At 35.7% G+C, this 17,729-nt stretch overlaps 1 pseudogene; it reads right to left on the bottom strand.

The window, feature by feature from the left end:
• Positions 1–781: 781 nt before the first annotated feature.
• Positions 782–2,591, bottom strand: LOC127691145 (ribosome biogenesis protein WDR12-like; annotated as a pseudogene).
• Between the last annotated feature and the right edge of the window lie 15,138 nt (positions 2,592–17,729).

Genomic DNA, 17,729 nt, shown 5'->3' with positions numbered 1-17,729 from the left:
TTGGGTATATCCTATCTCCAACTCATTCTGTAAAGTATTTCTCTGGCTTGTCACTTGGTCTGCTCCTCAGTTAGATGTTACTTTCAAACATGGCTACTTTCTTCTACAAACTAACTTTATCCTCATTGTTTGGGATTAAAGTGTATACTAAGGGCATGCCAGGATTTCAACCAGAGTGATTAAAATTGTGTCATTCTAGCTGGATCTTACATACCTGGAAGCTCTTTGGATGTGATCTCTTGCCAGAGCAGCCATATTGCTGAATTAAAATTCCTTTACATCCTCCTTCTTTCTGTTTCAGATAAAATATCAGACACAGGTTAGCTATTGCAACAGAGACAATTATCAATCTCATCAATTTAGAAGTCTGAATGCCCTTATGAAAATTTATTGTTGCAATGGTCCTTCATAACTGCAATCTTGCTCATCTGTCCTTCAACAAATATCCAACTCAGTATTAAGATTTTCCAATCAGCTAGTCTGATGCACAATCTGTCATTATTCTGCTACTTTCTGAGCTATTCCCAGGTAGGTGTATGTATCACCTTTCTCTGTCGCCTGCGTTGCTGTCTTTGCGTGTCTTCTCCTTCCTTCCTTGAACCATGCCTTTCATGTAGAAGCATGATATTGCTGATATTGAATGCTTTATCTATTTTGAAGAAACCTATAGTCTTCTTTTAAAGCCAGGAATATATAGATAAAACCTCTTCCCTAATAAGACACATTTGCTGACTTCTATTCTCATGTTAAAACATTTTTTTCTTTTATCAGTCATTCATTTTCAAGTTCCCACATGGGATGTGGTAAGGGGATATCTGTAGGAATACATTGTCTGCTTCTCCATTCATAAGTAGCCTTGTCTCCGTCCTGTCCACACTTAGAACTTTATCTTCATAGATAGAGTAGATCTAGATCATAGAGAGTAGCCTTACAACCTCTTATATCACATAGCTTCACAATGTTATCTAAAGAGCCTGAAATCAGTTGCTGTTCATGGGTAGGAGACCACTTCACCAATGTTACCCAGCCTGTATGTGAGGTGAGGGACAGTGACACTAAAGAACTATTTTTATTCAGGGATCCAAGAGTCTAATAAGCCTTTCTGTGCTTCCAGATGCCAAATATTTACAAAAGAGAGAATAAGTAAAACAATTAAATACTATATTTCCTGTCAGAGTCTACTTAAGACCACCGGACTCAACATCCCATACTCTGTTTGACCCCAAGATACACTGCACATTTCTTCAGCATCTGACCAAAGTACTGAGAAATTCCTGCTGTACGGCCAGAGGATCTCCAAGGGTGTTCTTGTGAGTCTCAGTTGCTCTGTTTTTGTGCTTCTTTCTTTGTCGATTTGTGGGTTCTTCTATTTCGTCTTCTTCATCTGTAGGGACTGTAGCCCAGATCTTTAGCATCTTATTCCAGGAACCACTGCAAACCTTAGTTCCTGAGCTATTGACTGCTACGGCATCTACACTCCCTGCATGCCCTCAACAGCAATGCAGAGCTTTTGCTTTCTTCCTTTCTACATTCCACTCCTGTAAGACAATAGTTTGGTCCACTAAGGCAGTCAGTGGGAAGCCAGACAAACTGTCTTTTTTTCACCCAGGTCACATCTTCACAACATGTGTATGGCCCACAATGGTGTTACTGACTTTTCTCCCAAGGACCAAATCTGAAAGAAATCTTATCATAACAATCGGACGGGATCCATTCTTCTGCTACTTTAATTGAGCTGATCCCTTCATCACCAAGCATGCGTTGCTCTGGCTGGGGTGCAGTGTATTTTCCCACAGATTCTAATTCCACAACTTCTTCTGATGAAATGTTCTCCAGTTCCATGTGTTTGACCAAGGGCATTCAGAGAAACTAGCCCTTGATAAGGAAATCATAATCAACAGGTTTTGTGGAGTTCATTATTGGTCTCTAGAAATTTATTGATAATAAATAATTTCAGAGGTGACAGGGATTGAGAAAGGAACATCATCCACTGCATATTTCTTGTTCTTCGTGTAGAAAAGTGACTAGAGTTGCACCGTGGCAAAAAAAAATACACATGTGGCTTCTCCACAAAAAAGTATGTGGTAATAATCAAGTAGCTCTGAGGTAGACTGCACTGCAAGCTCAGTAGAAGGTAGGCTTCAGCTATCTTCCTAGGGTTTCTACAGACCATACCTCAAGGTTCCACATCCACAGGTGCCCAGCAGGCCCACATCAACTACCTTAAGCTTCATAGAGGAAACAGGGAAAAGAAGAGGAAGGGAACTGTGCAATGGTGGCCAAGAAGGGTCCAATCTGTTGAGCCTGCGCTGTGCCTCCTGGAGGGGTGTGCCTGTGCATTGTGTTGGTCGCCAGAGCAGGGGGCTACGAGGAGCCAAAGCAAGGTTGAGTAGTCTCATCTTGACTTTTCTCCCTTCCTCTATGGCAGACTCTCCTGTTGTGGGACTCACTCTGGTGACAGGGTTGGGGGAGCCAGTCTGGCAGAGCTGACTGCTCCTACCTGTAGTGAGCCATTTTACAGTGTCTGAGAACTGTGCCCTCCCTCCAGCCTTGGGACTAACTACAATCCAGCCTTTGAGGGTCTGACCCATTGTTCTCCTAAGAGCCTACAGCTTCCAGTTTATTACCTGGGAGCTGCTACTGGCCAACACCTGGTGCTAGCCTGGGGCAGAGCACTGGGATCAAGGTGACTTCTTGATCTGCCAGACTTACAGTTTCCTGAATCAAGAAGGTTACCCACGGAGTAGTATGGAACCATGGAGCCAACACACGCTGAGCCGAGTCTCTTGAGATTTACCCGAGAACCCTTATATTGTCATAACTAAAATAAACCTATGGCCTTGATGAGCAATTGTGTTGTCCTTGCCTTCATTCTTTTTCGCTGCCCTCCATCTATCCCCAACTTCACTTCCAGGGACCCAGTTCTCAGTAGCTGCAGGCAGTTACACTTACCCACCCGGACCGGACACTCATGTTAAAATATTTTTAAAGTTTACAAGTTGCTTTAATTCCATAGTTCGTTTGTTTTTTGCTTTGTTTTGTTTTTCTGTACTTCATTGGCTTTTGGCAACTGTTTGGGCTTGTTTGTTTGTTTGTTTGTTTGTTTGTTTTTTGCCCAATTGATATTAAAACATTTAAAGTTAATGCCACATTATTATATTTCTGGATGTTTGTATCCCCTTTACTGTGTATTAACATCTCTCTTAAGGCATGATTAGATCTTCATGAATCCACCCATTTGAAAACCTAGCAATTTTTACATTTTAAACTAGACAGCAAAGCACTTGCATTCCATGCCTGATTCTATTCCAATGAACTGGGCTTCCTACATATTTAAATAGAGAAACAACCTGTTCAATGGGCAGTTTGTCTTGATACTAAATTTGATACTCAATTGTATTAAGTACCATAGGTTTACAATTACTGTTCTCTCCCTTTCTCTGTCTCTCAAACCTCTGAACTATCATAGCTATTTTTTCTCTTCTTCTTCTCCTTCTCCTCCTCCTCTTCTTCTTCTTCTTCTTCTTCTTCTTCTTCTTCTTCTTCTTCTTCTTCTTCTTCTTCTTCTTCTTCTTCTTCTTCTTCTTCTTCTTCTTCTTCTTCTTCTTCTTCTTTTCTTCTTCTGCTGCTCCTGCTGCTGCTGCTGCAGAAGAACTGAGAACAGAGTGGGAGCTGTGGGCTGGGTCTAGCCCAGGGCTAGGGCAGGAAAAGGGGGCTCTGGCTTGTTCCAGAGTGATAATTCTTGGCTTGACAGCAGCTGCAAGCTTGGGCTTAGTGGTGAGGCCTTCAGTGGGAGATTAGAACCAGCTCTGTAGGCGAAGGACACCTCAATGGCTCCCCACTGTGGATCCCAATGAAAAGAGGCAGTCTATTTTTTTTTATGATTTTGATTGTTTTTTTTTTATTGAAAAGGGAAGTAAAAACACTTTAGGATAAAATTAAAGTTTTACATGGAAAAATTGTCAGATGAAATAGAAGAGATACTTAGAAAAACACGTTAAAATTGACAATTTTCATGGAAAATTAAAGAGTAAGGTGGTAGACATGCAAAACATTGCTAAATTAATTGAAATATGAAATAGAAACATTTTACGATAGAATTGAAGATTTATGTGGGAAAAATTTCTGATAAAATTGTAGAAAAAAGTAGAAAAATATGTTAGAATTGAAAATTGTCACGGAAAGTTTTATGTAGATATAATAATGCTAGGCATAAAAATATTCCTAAGTTGATTGAAAGTGGAATTATAAATATATTCTGATAAACTTGACGATTTACATGGAAAATATTTCTGATCAAATTGAAAAAATATAGAAAAACATGTTAAAATTAAAGATCATTATGGAAATTATACAGATAAAATAATAGGCATAAAGATAATTCTAAGTTGATTGAAGGTGGAATTATAAACATTTTCATAAACAATTTAAGATTTACGTGGATAATATTTCTGAAATTCAGGAAATTCAAAATTCAAGAAATATATTGACAAACATGTTAAAATTAACTACTTCATGGAAATTTTTACATATAAAATGGTAGATATGAAAACTCTAAATTAGTTGAAGGTGGGATTAGAAACATTTGTGATAAAATCAAAGATTTACGTTGAAAACATCAGAGTTCTGGTGCCTGGGAACAGGAGAAATGTCTATCATTCCCTTCAGAGTCTCCATTGTTTTGTGACTTAGCTCAGTGGAGAACCAAGCTAACTTTTGCAGTCCCACACAAAGCCCCATTCAGTTTTATATAATCTAAATGATCAATGTGTAAAATATAAAAATAAGAATGCAGTATGGTGAATTCTGTTCCTTCATTCTATTTCCCAGGTACTCTTCATATCTCAAAGTTCATCATGATCAGGATAATGAAATCATAAATGGGAGAAAGATATTCATAATTTTATTTCATATTCTGTATGTGAAATTTTACATTAAAATGTATGTAATCATTTATATGTATATATATATAAACATATATATATATATGTTTAATAATTAGCTATACCAGAATAGTCATGTTACTTTTTACCACTTTTTCTTCATTTATTTCTGACTATATGGCTTGAGTTATTACGAGTAAGCTCCTATAATCAAGTTTGCTAGAAGTATAAATCTATTATGTTAACATAAATATTTAGAAGGCATTTGATCATTACAAAAAAGCAATGCCAGCAGCTTCTCTATTAGGCATTGGGTATGTTTAGAGTAAAAAGCATGGTTTTTTTCACCTTAGGATCAGATCTCTTCAAGAGAGTAGTTGATGGCCTCGAACTGTCCTGCCATAGTTGCACTGTCGGCATACTTTATCTGGAAGGTTTCTGTTCACTTCTCTCCTACAACTTTTCCCAGATTAATCTTCAATTTATACCCATACAAAGCACTGTTTTTGTTTTAAATTTTTAACTATCTATTGAATTAAATATGAATTACCCTCATATGCTTACATGTGGGTCATCCACTAGACCTCACTTCACTTACCAGGAGTCATGCCCCTGTAGAAAACTATCTCTTCCTATGACAGAATTTAAAAATCACCAATAGCTCCTTAGCTAGTGGTGCAATTTCATTCCTAACCACCCTTTCCATTCTGAAATCTTATTTGGGTTAAACATGTACAAAATATGTATGTATATGTTGTCACAAATTTAATTCATCTCTTCTGGCTCTATGAACATTTCTGAGAACTCTTTTACAATGGTTCTGAGTCTTTGGAGGCTTAAGTAGGAGGACTTGTCATATAGATACACCCTTCGGTGCCCTGAATAGCAAGACACTGAAGGTCAGGGGACCTCTAGCCTGGCCAGCCAGAAGGAAAGGTCTCAAAGAAGTGTTGTAGCTTTCTGAGAAGAAACTGGAGCAAGATGGGCTGCTGTACCTCTCCTCTGCTGCTGCCCGAGGGTTGCTGATAGGTGGAAAGATATAGCAAGCATCTAGGAGCTGGATTCGGAACAAAAGCTTCGGGAGAGAAAACTCTTCCCTGTTGTGTTACAGCTCAATAATGCAGGCATCCTTAATGATCTTAGGTGAAATAACTTTTGCATTTTATTGTGGGCAAAGACCTTATAAAAATTTTTGGGCTGGGGCGGGATCTATGGGTAGATCTTCCCATTGGCTCAGTCTGAGATACTAGGGATCCTCTATTGGGAAGCACTTCAGGTGTTGTCACGTTTGTCCTAGTGGGGTGTCATGGTCTTCCTAGTGGGGTGTCCTGGTCATGTGTTCCAGGACAGGAACCTGGTGTTAAGCAGGTTTGAACTCTTACCCTTCTCATTTGTGAGATTTATTGAGCTTCTGAACTTGTTGCAACCTTAACAGTTCTTCTGTCTGGTGGCAAGGTCCACTGCCCCACACTTTGGAGCTTTTCATTCCAAATTCTTCCATTCTCTTCACTTTGACCAGTTTTGAGTCCCTTGATTTTGCCATTGAGTACAAAAGAAAGCTACTATGATGATGGTTGAGAGATTAAAAATTTTATAGTTATAATTATGAGTCATTTTGTAGTGCCCAGATTTTCCAGTCCCCAGAGACCACCCGAATTCTAAATCCTTGTGCAAAAGCAGAAAGTCTTTTTTAGTCTTAAACTCATAACTCGCGATTCCTCCAAAGCACACTGTTTGTGCTGAGAGCCTTGATCCTCAATTAGCCAGATGTTTTTATACTAGTTTAAGCATTGGATGGGTGTCTCTAGCATAGCAGTTCCCTTATTTGGAAAGGGTTAAACAGGATCCTCCAGGCTGACAGTTGCCCTATTTGGCAAGGGATATTTTGGCACATAGGATTGGTTAGGGATGATGTTAGCCAGCTTGGGCAATTTATTTATAACCTCTAGAATTTTAGGCAAGTTCTCTCTAATCCCTGATTGGCTCAGGCCCAGGGCAGTTTCACTCTGGAATTTGTTGTGGTATTTCTCTTAATCAGAGTGAGAACTGGGAACAAGTAAGCTTAATATGAAATCAGCTAACAAACTGGAATTTTTCCCACTACCTGAGTACCTCAATTTTACTCCTATATATTGTAAAATTTGTTGTACTGTAAATGTTAGTAGTAGAACTAATTTTGGGAACTTCCTTTTCTTGCCCTTTGGTAGGTTCCATTAACCACACATACACACACACATACACACACACACACACACACACACACACACATGCACACACACATACACACACACACACACACATATACACACACACAAAAACAAACAAAAAAGCACACAAAAACATTTATTTCAAACTATACCTCAACAGCTAAGTAGTTAAATGTTCTATCTTATCCTCACATACTAATTTGACCACTTCCCATCCATGTACCCATGATACTTGATTATTATTATTGTTGTTATTATTATTATTATTATTAGTATGGCTCTTTGTGCCTCAGATTATTTCTCCATGGTATGTTCCTGACCCTCTCCACCTTGTGGCAATCTGACAAGGCAAAGAATAAATGGTAATAACTCTTTACACAAAGAGATGAGAAATTATTGATATAAAATTTAAAGTGCTGTGTCCAGATTGAAATAAGAAAGTAGAGTAATCAGCAGTTAAATAATACAAGAATACCCTTTACACAGTGCACAAACATTATGCCTATGATATCCACTTAAAATAACAACAGTCATAACTTCTGCTCTAAGGTCTATAATCTGTCTAATTATAGGCTCCTAGCTCTTAAACAAGTATCATGCATGAGTTTAATCTTATGATATAAGGTTTGACCAGAAAGTAGGTATTTACTCCAATGACAATCAGATCACTATTGCATCTGTGAGGATTCTAGTCATTACTGGATGTGCAAAGCTCACAACTAAGTAAGGTGGGCTACTTTTCTTCAATAGTGTGAATGTCACCTTATAAAATTTGTTAAATAATTTATGAGGTATGTCATCAAATCCAGTGGATGTCTCCATGTTCTATGACTTAAATATGTGGTATCTTCAGCAATATTGTCATATTAACAGATTCCGGTTGGTAACCAAAAGGATTGGCACAAACCTACAATATTTGGGAATCCAGGGAACTCACTGAACTGCATCTGCAAAACAGGTAAGCAACCCTGGCACTGGGATTTTTATTTGTTTTTCCTTACTTAGTTGTTTACTTTATAATAGGGCATAGTCATCTGATTGTAGCATTACTGTCCTTGCTTATTTGTTTACTTTATAAAAGGGCATAGTCATCTAATTGTAGCATTACCGTCCTTGCTTATTTGTTTACTTTATAAAAGGGCATAGTCATCTGATTGTAGCATTACTGTCCTTGCTTATTTGTTTACTTTATAAAAGGGCATAGTCATCTGATTATAGCATTATTATATTTAAAGCCTTTTTATACACAGGTATATTTTAGAAAGACTCAACAATAATAGATTTCATGAAGATTATTTTGAAATGCCTTGAGTATTAGCTACTCCTCCCCGTTATGTCTCTTTGACCCTGTCCTCCCAACTTCCCACCCCACTTAACCTCTTCCATACTATTATTATCCAGGGGAAAAATGTAATCATCAATCTTTCCCATGTGTGTATCCTGTCACTAGCTATAATGATGATTAGAATGACACTGGTAGCCTGAGCATCATGAAATTAAACAACAACTTTCTGTTAGGATTTATATCTCAATCCATAGGATGATAAATGTGGTACCTGGCATAATTATCAAATCTAAAACTGCTGGCTCAACAGCTCAAAGTACACAGGGGAGAATATACCATTACTATTTTGATAAAGTAATATAATCACTGTATACCTTAAACATCATCAGGGAATTTTTATTTACATTAGATCTTATAGAGGTACTTGCCTATGTTAATTGCTGCTCCATTCATAATAGCTTGAAATAACTCAGCTGTCCATAAGTATGGAAAGGATAATTAAAATTTGCTACATTTGAACAATGGAATATTACTTAGCTCTAAAGAAAATCTAAATTATGAAATTTGTAAATAAATGGATTAATCTGGAAATAATTATATGGAGTAACAATCTAGTTCCCAGATGAGAAATATAGCATATTTTCTCCCATATGTGGACTCTAGCTTTGAATCTTTCGATTCCTTATAAATTCCTACGGACATTATAAAAGTAGTAAGGTCCTCAGCTGGAGACTTTTCAAATATTGATAGAACATTGATCTTAAGGGAAGAGAGAATAATGTGGAAATCCGTTACCTCCCCCAGCCCACTGTTCTAAAAGAATAGCAGTCAGCAACCTGATCCATCAGCCTCACTGAAGAACAAGAAGAACCGGTTTCTAGCCTTGGGGGAGGGAATTGGCCTGCCTTTGTATCGGGGAGAGAGGAATTAAAGATGGAGGCTTGAACCAGAAGCCATGTTTTTGTGTCTCTCCATGTGTTTTCTCTTGCCCCCATTCCTATACCCATCTCTCCTTACAGGGAACCTGCTGTTAGAATGTATGAGGTGGACTCTACAGAAATTATTTTTACATTTTATTTTAGGACAGAAAACCCAATAGAACCACTCAATGTATATAAAGTCTCATGTTTGCAATGTGACTCAAAACAAGAATATAAAAATTATTTGCAAATTTAGTATTTATACTGATTAGTTTGTGTGTGTGTGTGTGTGTGTGTGTGTGTGTGATAAGTAGTGTCACTTAGAAAGAGGAAAGTTCATTTGAGGAATTGTCACCATCACAATGGTATGTCATTTATTACTACTTGCTGTGGAAGGGCCTAGCCTACTGTGGGTTGTGGCACTCCAGGCATGTGATTTTGGATGGTGTAGAAAAACAATCTGAAAAGAACCCAACAAGGTAAACTCTGAAAAACAAGGAAAAAAAATCTATTAAAAATGAGGTACAGAGCCAAACAAAAAATTCTCAACTGAGGAATCTTGAATGGCTGAGAAGCATCTAAACAAATGTTCAGCATCATGGGCTGGAGAGATGGCTCAGCAGATAAGAACACTGGTTGCTCTTCCAGAGGTCCTAAGTTCAAATCCTAGGAACCACATGGTATATCACAACCATCTTTAATGAGATCTGATGCCCTCTTCTGGTGTGTCCGAAGACAACTACAGTGTACTTACAATTAATAAATCTTCAAAAAACTTTTGAACAGAGAACATAAACATGGTTTATATTTTGGGAGAGGATGACTGTGTTTGCAAAAACATAAAAAGTAATGTGTACTGACCTTTGATATTGTCTATTCTGATAGGCTGATAGTATAATTTAAACATTCTATCATTTCCCTATAAATACTAGTTGAATAGCAAGCAATCAATTTTAAGATATCACTATTAATTATATAAAATGCAAATTTCAAAAAGTGCTACTATTTCTATACATTAAAATATATTCTGTTGTGTTTATTAGCGAATAAAATTTATGTTTGAGATCAATAGCAAAAAGATACACTACTCTTACAAGTAATTTGTAGTGTATTCATTTCTATAATAAAATGTTAGTTTATGTGTATTATATTAGTATAAAACCTAGATGTTAAATTAATGCTTGCCCTAAAGCTATTTATTCATCTGCTTGCCAAACTATTGAATAATGCTATTTTATTTTCATAACTTTGGAAAAATTATATGTCTATAGTTAATTTACATAAAATTTTGAATTGTTTATTCTCAGTGTAATTATAAGGAGGGATTGATTGCTTTCTAATGAAGTATCTGAGTGCACAAATATTATGATATTCAAAGTAATTTCCCACTTGTAACAAATGCTTATTGACTATATAATAGCAATTCTTTTAAAAGTATATAGCTGAGATACTATCATCTTAAATGATACCTTCTTATTTTATTATTTCTCATGTTTGAAGGATAACATATCTAAGTAAATAAAATAAAATCTCAATAATTTACAAATATACTAAGATTATCTTTGCAGTAGGCTTTTCCCCATAACTACACATTATTACTGTATACATAAACTTATATAAACACATAAGGTTTTTCATTTATTTATATATTTATATATTATTCTAATTATATGAAATGTTTTTCTTATAATTTCAATTTTAGTTCAACAGTTAATTCACAATAAATTGAAAAATTTTTATATGCCATTTATGCACAAATATGCATACATATTTTGAAGAGTATATTGATTATATTTTGAAATTTGAATATTAATAGGTAAGTAAAACTATTATTATACAATAGCAAATTAAGTAAATTTAAATAAAATTTATTGGATATTCTTGGAGTTATATTTAATCAATTTGCATATAACAATGTTTCTAAAAATGTTACAGGAATCTTCAAAATTAAAATATTCAGTAAAACCAAGTCAGCATATTATAAATATTTAACGCATAACATTTTTCATGAATACATTAAAAAGTACCATGCAGACACTAAAAGCTGTTTAAGGTAAAGATGTGAAATTCTCTTCTAAATGTTCACTCTTTCAGCAGAAAGAGTAAAAGCTAAAATCCGCACATATGGCCCTAACCATAGAAAATGATTTCTGAACTAAAGGGTAGAGACTTATATCCTCTTTCTGATTCACATTTTAGTCTGCCATTTGTATGTCTATTTTATCGCTATGAAAGTCATTCCCAGATCCAAAGTCCATTGCGATTTTTGTACATAACTTTGGAGAGTTACACAAAGAGTGAAGGTCTTGAGCAACTCAATTGTATAGTCTTGTTTTTGCCTCTTGCATGACTCCAACTTGTTTTCTGTTATTTTAAAAAGCGAGTGTATCTATTTATTTCTTAAAGCATAAAGTATACATTTTCCATACAACATTATCTACTATGAATTCAAATATATTTATCTAATTTTCCAACATTATAAATTTGTGATCAAATATTTTATGGACTATTAATTTTTTCCTTTCAATGCAGGTATTTCAAATTATTTACTGCAAGATTGACTAATAGAATGTATAAAATTAATAACATAAGTCAAATCTCACCTTAATGATTTTCATGACACACTAACAATGTACTTTTATCTAAATATTTATAATAGTATAAATTTTTACAGAATCTAGTTTTCTCACATGCAAGGAATAATAAAGTTGGCCTAGGCTAAAACTTTTGAGAGGCATTTGTCATAGGTTTTACATAGTTTAGAGTTTATGGATTCTGGGATACAATATGCCTGTTCTTCAGTTCTGGAAAGACCAATGCAGATCTCAAGCAGTGAAAGCATTCAGTATTTTGTTATTTTTCTGTATGTTCCCCTAGAAATCAAGAACGCATGGAAACATGATGGAAAAAAGTGGTCTTAGAAATTTATCTTATATGCCCTGTATGACTTGCATTGTACTCTGGCAACTGGAACTGTATTGATCTTGGCCATTGCCATTATATTCTGTTTCTGCTAAAGGAATAAAAACTCTGATTGCTCTCAATAACAGCAGCAGTCTTGATGTTATCCCTACAACCTGAGCCTTATTCCTTGTGGCCATGTCAGTTGACTTTGGCATTGGCACTGACAGTCATAGTCACTGTCATTGATCTGTTCTTTAATGTCAATTGAAACTTTTAGAAATGAATATATATATATATATTCATATATATATATAATATGAAAATGTATTTGATTATACAAAATATTCTATCTCTGTCCTTAATATTTTCTCTCATATTATCAACTCTATTATCACTTCTTATTTATTTTTTGACCATATATATTTGTATAATTGTTTCATTCCTTTCACCCTCCCTAAACATTCCCATATATATTTCCTCAACCTATTTCTAATTTATAGCCTGTTTTTTAATATACATATCTTTTTTCCTTAATACATAATTGAAATATGTCCAGTATGTATAATATTACTTGAATATATAAGTTCTCAGATCCAACCATTTGGTATTGGATAACAATTTGTATGCAGCTACTTAGGGAAGACTATTTTTTTCGACTCACAGATTTCCTTTGTTAACTGTAATTCATATGTTTGGCTTTAAGCCTCATGAGACTTTCCACGTTTATGTTAGGGTTTCTATTGTGATTGTTTCTGTATAGTTCATGCTATGTTAATCATATTGGTGAGATTTTATGTGTGTAGCTTCTACGATTTCTGGGAACACAAATTCTCAGCAAATTTCCTGTTTCTCTAGCTCTAACAATCCTACCACTACCTCTTAAGCAATGATCTCTGAACCTCGGGTGATGGAATCATATTTTCTTCATTTGGACTGGACTCAACAATTCTGAAGTTTGATTGGTTGTAGTTTTCTGTAACATTTCTGAAGACATCTTCAGAAATGGACATAAAACATGAATTACATTTTTTGAATCTACATAGTATAATGAAACAATCAAATTCCTTAATTGTCCTAAAGCCATCACACTTGAGTTATATCATGTGCAATCACACATGCCACACATACACACACATATGTGCACACACACTCAAACTAATAATGACATATTGAAAATAGAGGATTTAATTTTTTTTCTCTATGCAAAGGTTGGCTTTTCAATACATTTCATCTGTCTGCTCCTTCTGATTAGTACTTCCTATTTATACATGTAGTTAGGGAGTTGACTTAAATTAACCAGTGTTGATGAGGAATGATGCTCTGTTCTGTATTGAAGATAACAAATTTCCTTGTTTTTTTTTTTTTCTCCTTAATGTCATCAGGAGCTGTGATCAGCCTTAAAATATTTTATGGATAGTGCTATGACTATTTTGTTTTGTTTTAAGATATATAGATTAAACCCGTCCAATTTTTACATATTCTTCAGTTCAGCCTGTGACTAAAAGTGACAGAGACTATATTCACTGGTGGTTTAAACTTCCAGTTCTTAGGAAATTACATGCATATCTGAAATATCTAGACTGACATTAGTTAAACAATCAAAATGTCATGAAAGGCATATAATAGTTCCCTACTTATCTTGATAGTCCGATTCTCCCCAAAGATATTCCTAAAGAAAAAGAACACAAAAGTAAAGTTTTATGTATTTTGAAGAGACTATATTTAGCACGAAATAGAGTACAATGTTTTTTAAAGTATAAATAGATCATACTCAGCTTCTTCTTTCTTTGAGGATTAATTCTCTTATGAAGAAATATTTAAAGTGACTATGACAATGAATTATTCTTTATCATGTACAAGTATAATAATTTCATTGTTGCATGTGACCTATAATTATAAAACTATGTTTTAATTTTAAAATATTTACTAAGTGTTTGCAAATTTCTCAAAGTTCTTTGCTAGGTTGACAGAAAGACAGTAAAGTTGGGGAAAAAATTATCAGTATTGTGTTACAAAGATTCCTCATGACAGAATCCTGTTAGGCATTAAATTACATTTTCAAGTAAAACCTACCTCCATCCATTTTCTTTAAGTGTTTAGCTCTTCATTGTAGCTATCACAACTAGTGTGAGGGGATGATAGTCAGATAACACAGGACAAATAAAAAGAATGTGTAGACGTGGTGTGAAATTGACAAATTGTTTTTTTGAGTTTTTGACAAGTCAGTGAATAAGTTTGTAACAGCAGCTAGCCATTTATACCACCTCAAAACAAGACTAACAACGTTTGGAACAAACACTCTCTAGATATCCAATATCCTATTACACTGTCATGCATGCTGTTTGGACCATTTAAAATCATCTAGAGTGTCTGACAATTTCTTCTTGTGGTATAGGTAGACAAAAGAAAAGCAGACCATCTCCAGCTAAATGGAACGAAAATACAGTGCAGAAGAAAGAATAGACAGAAAGATTTACCACACTTGAAAATACCTGGCACTAATAATATCAATCCTTTTGTGGCTGAGACCACATTTTAATTTAAATGCCAAACATTTCCTCACAGGACCAGTTTTCTTTGAAAGTTTTGCTTTGAAAGTGTTTCTTTCTGTGGGACATTTCACTCCATTTAAAATGACCCTCTATTACAGAACGAGTGGACACAGGCTTTATATTCCTTTTTAAAAATGATTTACTTTTTATTTACTTTTATTTATTGCATGCTTTATTCAAAATTGTTTTTACAATATATTTTGATATATTTCTCCTTCGACTTCTCCCAGATGCCTCCTATCAACTCAACTTTGTGTTTTGTTTCTGTCTAATCATGAGCTATTGTGGCAAAAATGGAAATTAGTGTTTATATTTTTCTGCTATAACTCAAAATGAATATCCTATCATTATAGTTTGTAGTTTTTCTCTCCCTTCCTCTCTTTCTATTTCTCTGTTTCCCTCCCTGTGTGTGTGTGTGTGTGTGTGTGTGTAAGTGTGTGTAAGATGGTAGCGGAGATTATCTGGTTTCCTTTTGTAGAAGTCTTGCCATTATCCTCTTTAGCCAAGGTTTTCAGTGCACGTCGAGCCTGGAAGCAAACAGACAAGCTCCAGAGGTCCTCCTCTCTCTGTACTGCACAGTACTGAGGAGAAACGTCAGGATCCCAGGCTTCACAGCAAGCCTTCTTATACCTTCTGTCAGATGCCAGCAAAAGAGGTTTTTATTTTCATATTTACACCACACACAAACACACAACTGCACACATGCATTTCAAATATGAAATCTATTTTAATATTAAGCTGCAGCATCACAGTTTCATTAGCATATAAACTTTTAGTGGATAATGGGATGATAATATTTTCAGAAAAAATATATACTGCTGTATACTATAAATTATCTCTTACATGCATTCCATATGTTGTGGCACATGGGTGTCATCCTATCTACACAAGAATACTCGCCTACCACATAAACACAGTGAATAAATACACTATAATAAAACATTTTTAAAAGAATTCATGAACACTTTAAACAGTTCTCCTGAAAGGAGCAAAGAGAAATGCGAGCATTGAACCAACTGTGTAAAATTGAAGACTATCTACTTTCTTGTTTTTACACACACGGCATGGCTCCTTTTAAAGACTATACTCATGTGCTTATATACATGGTGGCATGAAATATTTTGAGGTTAAATTTAATTTCTTAAAACAAACCTAGAAGTTAAATTTATTTATGAAATAGAAATAATACCCAATTTTACTACTTTGTATTTGAAATACAAAGTTCATCAACTCACTCCTTTCACCATATTTCTTGCATATGATTAAAAATTCTAGAATTTTAATCACAGTCAGCTATTCACAATATTTTATTGTTAAGAGTTTTATTATGCTTAGCTGTGTGCATAAGCCACCTTCAGATATGCACACTTTTTCTTCCGATGGAGCCCATCTATCTCCAGTTCTGTGCTCATTCTCTTATAGACCCATTATTTCCACATTGTCCACCTCAAGCCTTAAATTCAAGCAGCTGCCCTAGCTCTGCATAGAGTTCTCTCCAAAGTCAGTCTGAGGAGTCTTGGCCATTCTAGACATGACAAACATGTTTCTGTCAGGCCTTTTACTTCCATTGTTCCCTTTTCCTTTCTAAAACCCCCTAGATTACATTATTTTTTATTAGATATATTCTTTATTTACATTTCAAATCATTTCCCCTTTCCTGTTACTGCCCCTCCCTGAAAGTTCCATAAGCTATCTGTTCCTCAACAACCCCCTCCCGGCTTCCCTCTCCTGGTATTTCCCTACACTGCTGCATCCATCCTTTCCAGGACCAGGGGCCTATCCTCCCTTGAATGTCCAACAAGTCCATCCTCTGCTGCCTATACATCTGGAGCTATAGGTAATACCATGTGTGCTATTTTGTTGATGTTTTTGTTCCTGCAAGCACTGTGTGTACTGGGTGGCTCATATCGTTGTTCCTCCTATGGCACTGCAAATGCCTTCAGCTCCTTGAGTCCTTTCTCTAGCTCCCCATTGGGGACCTTGTGCTCACTTCAATGGCTGGCTGAGAGTGCTCTCCTCTGTATTTGTCATGCACTAGCAGAGCTTCCAAGGTGCCAGCTATATCCAACTCCAGGCAGCAAGTACTTGTGGGCATTAATAATAGTGTCTGGGTTTAGTAAGTGTATATGGGATAGATAACTAGGTGGGGTAGTCTCTGGATGGTCTTTCCCTCAGTTTCTGCTCACCTTCTTTTTTTTCATTATTGATATTGCTGTTACCATCACTGCTCTTCTTTTTTTTATTCGATATATTTTTATTTATATTTCAAATGATTTCCTCTTTTCTAGCCCCCCACTTCCCGAAAGTCCCATAAGCCCCCTTCCCTCCCCCTGTTCTTCCACCCACCCCTTCCCACTTCCCTGTTCTGGTTTTGCCCTATACCGCTTCACTGAGTCTTTCTAGAACAAGGGGCCACTCCTCCGTTCTTCTTGTACCTCATTTGATGTGTGGATGATGTTTTGGGTATTCAGTTTTCTAGGTTAATATCCACTTATTAGTGAGTGCATACCATGATTGATCTTTTGAGACTGGGTTACCTCACTTAGAATGATGTTCTCCAGCTCCACCCATTTGCCTAAGAATTTCATGAATTCATTGTTTCTAATGGCTGAATAGTACTCCATTGTGTATATATATCAAATTTTTTGCATCCACTCTTCTGTTGAGGGATACCTTGGTTCTTTCCAGCTTCTGGCTATTATAAATAGGGCTGCTATGAACATAGTGGAGCATGTATCCTTATTACATGCTGGGGTACCCTTTGGGTATATGCCCAGGAGTGGTATAGCAAGATCTTCTGGAAGTGACATGCCCAGTTTTCTGAAAACCGACAGACTGAATTCTAGAGTGGATGTACTAATTTGTAACCCCACCAGCAGTGGAGGAGTGTTTCTCTTTCTCCACATCCTCGCCAACACCTGCTGTCTCCTGAATTTTTCATCTAGTCATTCTGACTGGTGTAAGGTGAAATCTCAGGG

The sequence above is a fragment of the Apodemus sylvaticus genome, chromosome 8 (genome assembly GCF_947179515.1).
Source record: "Apodemus sylvaticus chromosome 8, mApoSyl1.1, whole genome shotgun sequence".
Taxonomy (NCBI): Eukaryota; Metazoa; Chordata; class Mammalia; order Rodentia; family Muridae; genus Apodemus; species Apodemus sylvaticus.
Note: the sequence above shows the minus strand (reverse complement) of the source record. Positions and strands in the feature narration are given on the sequence as shown.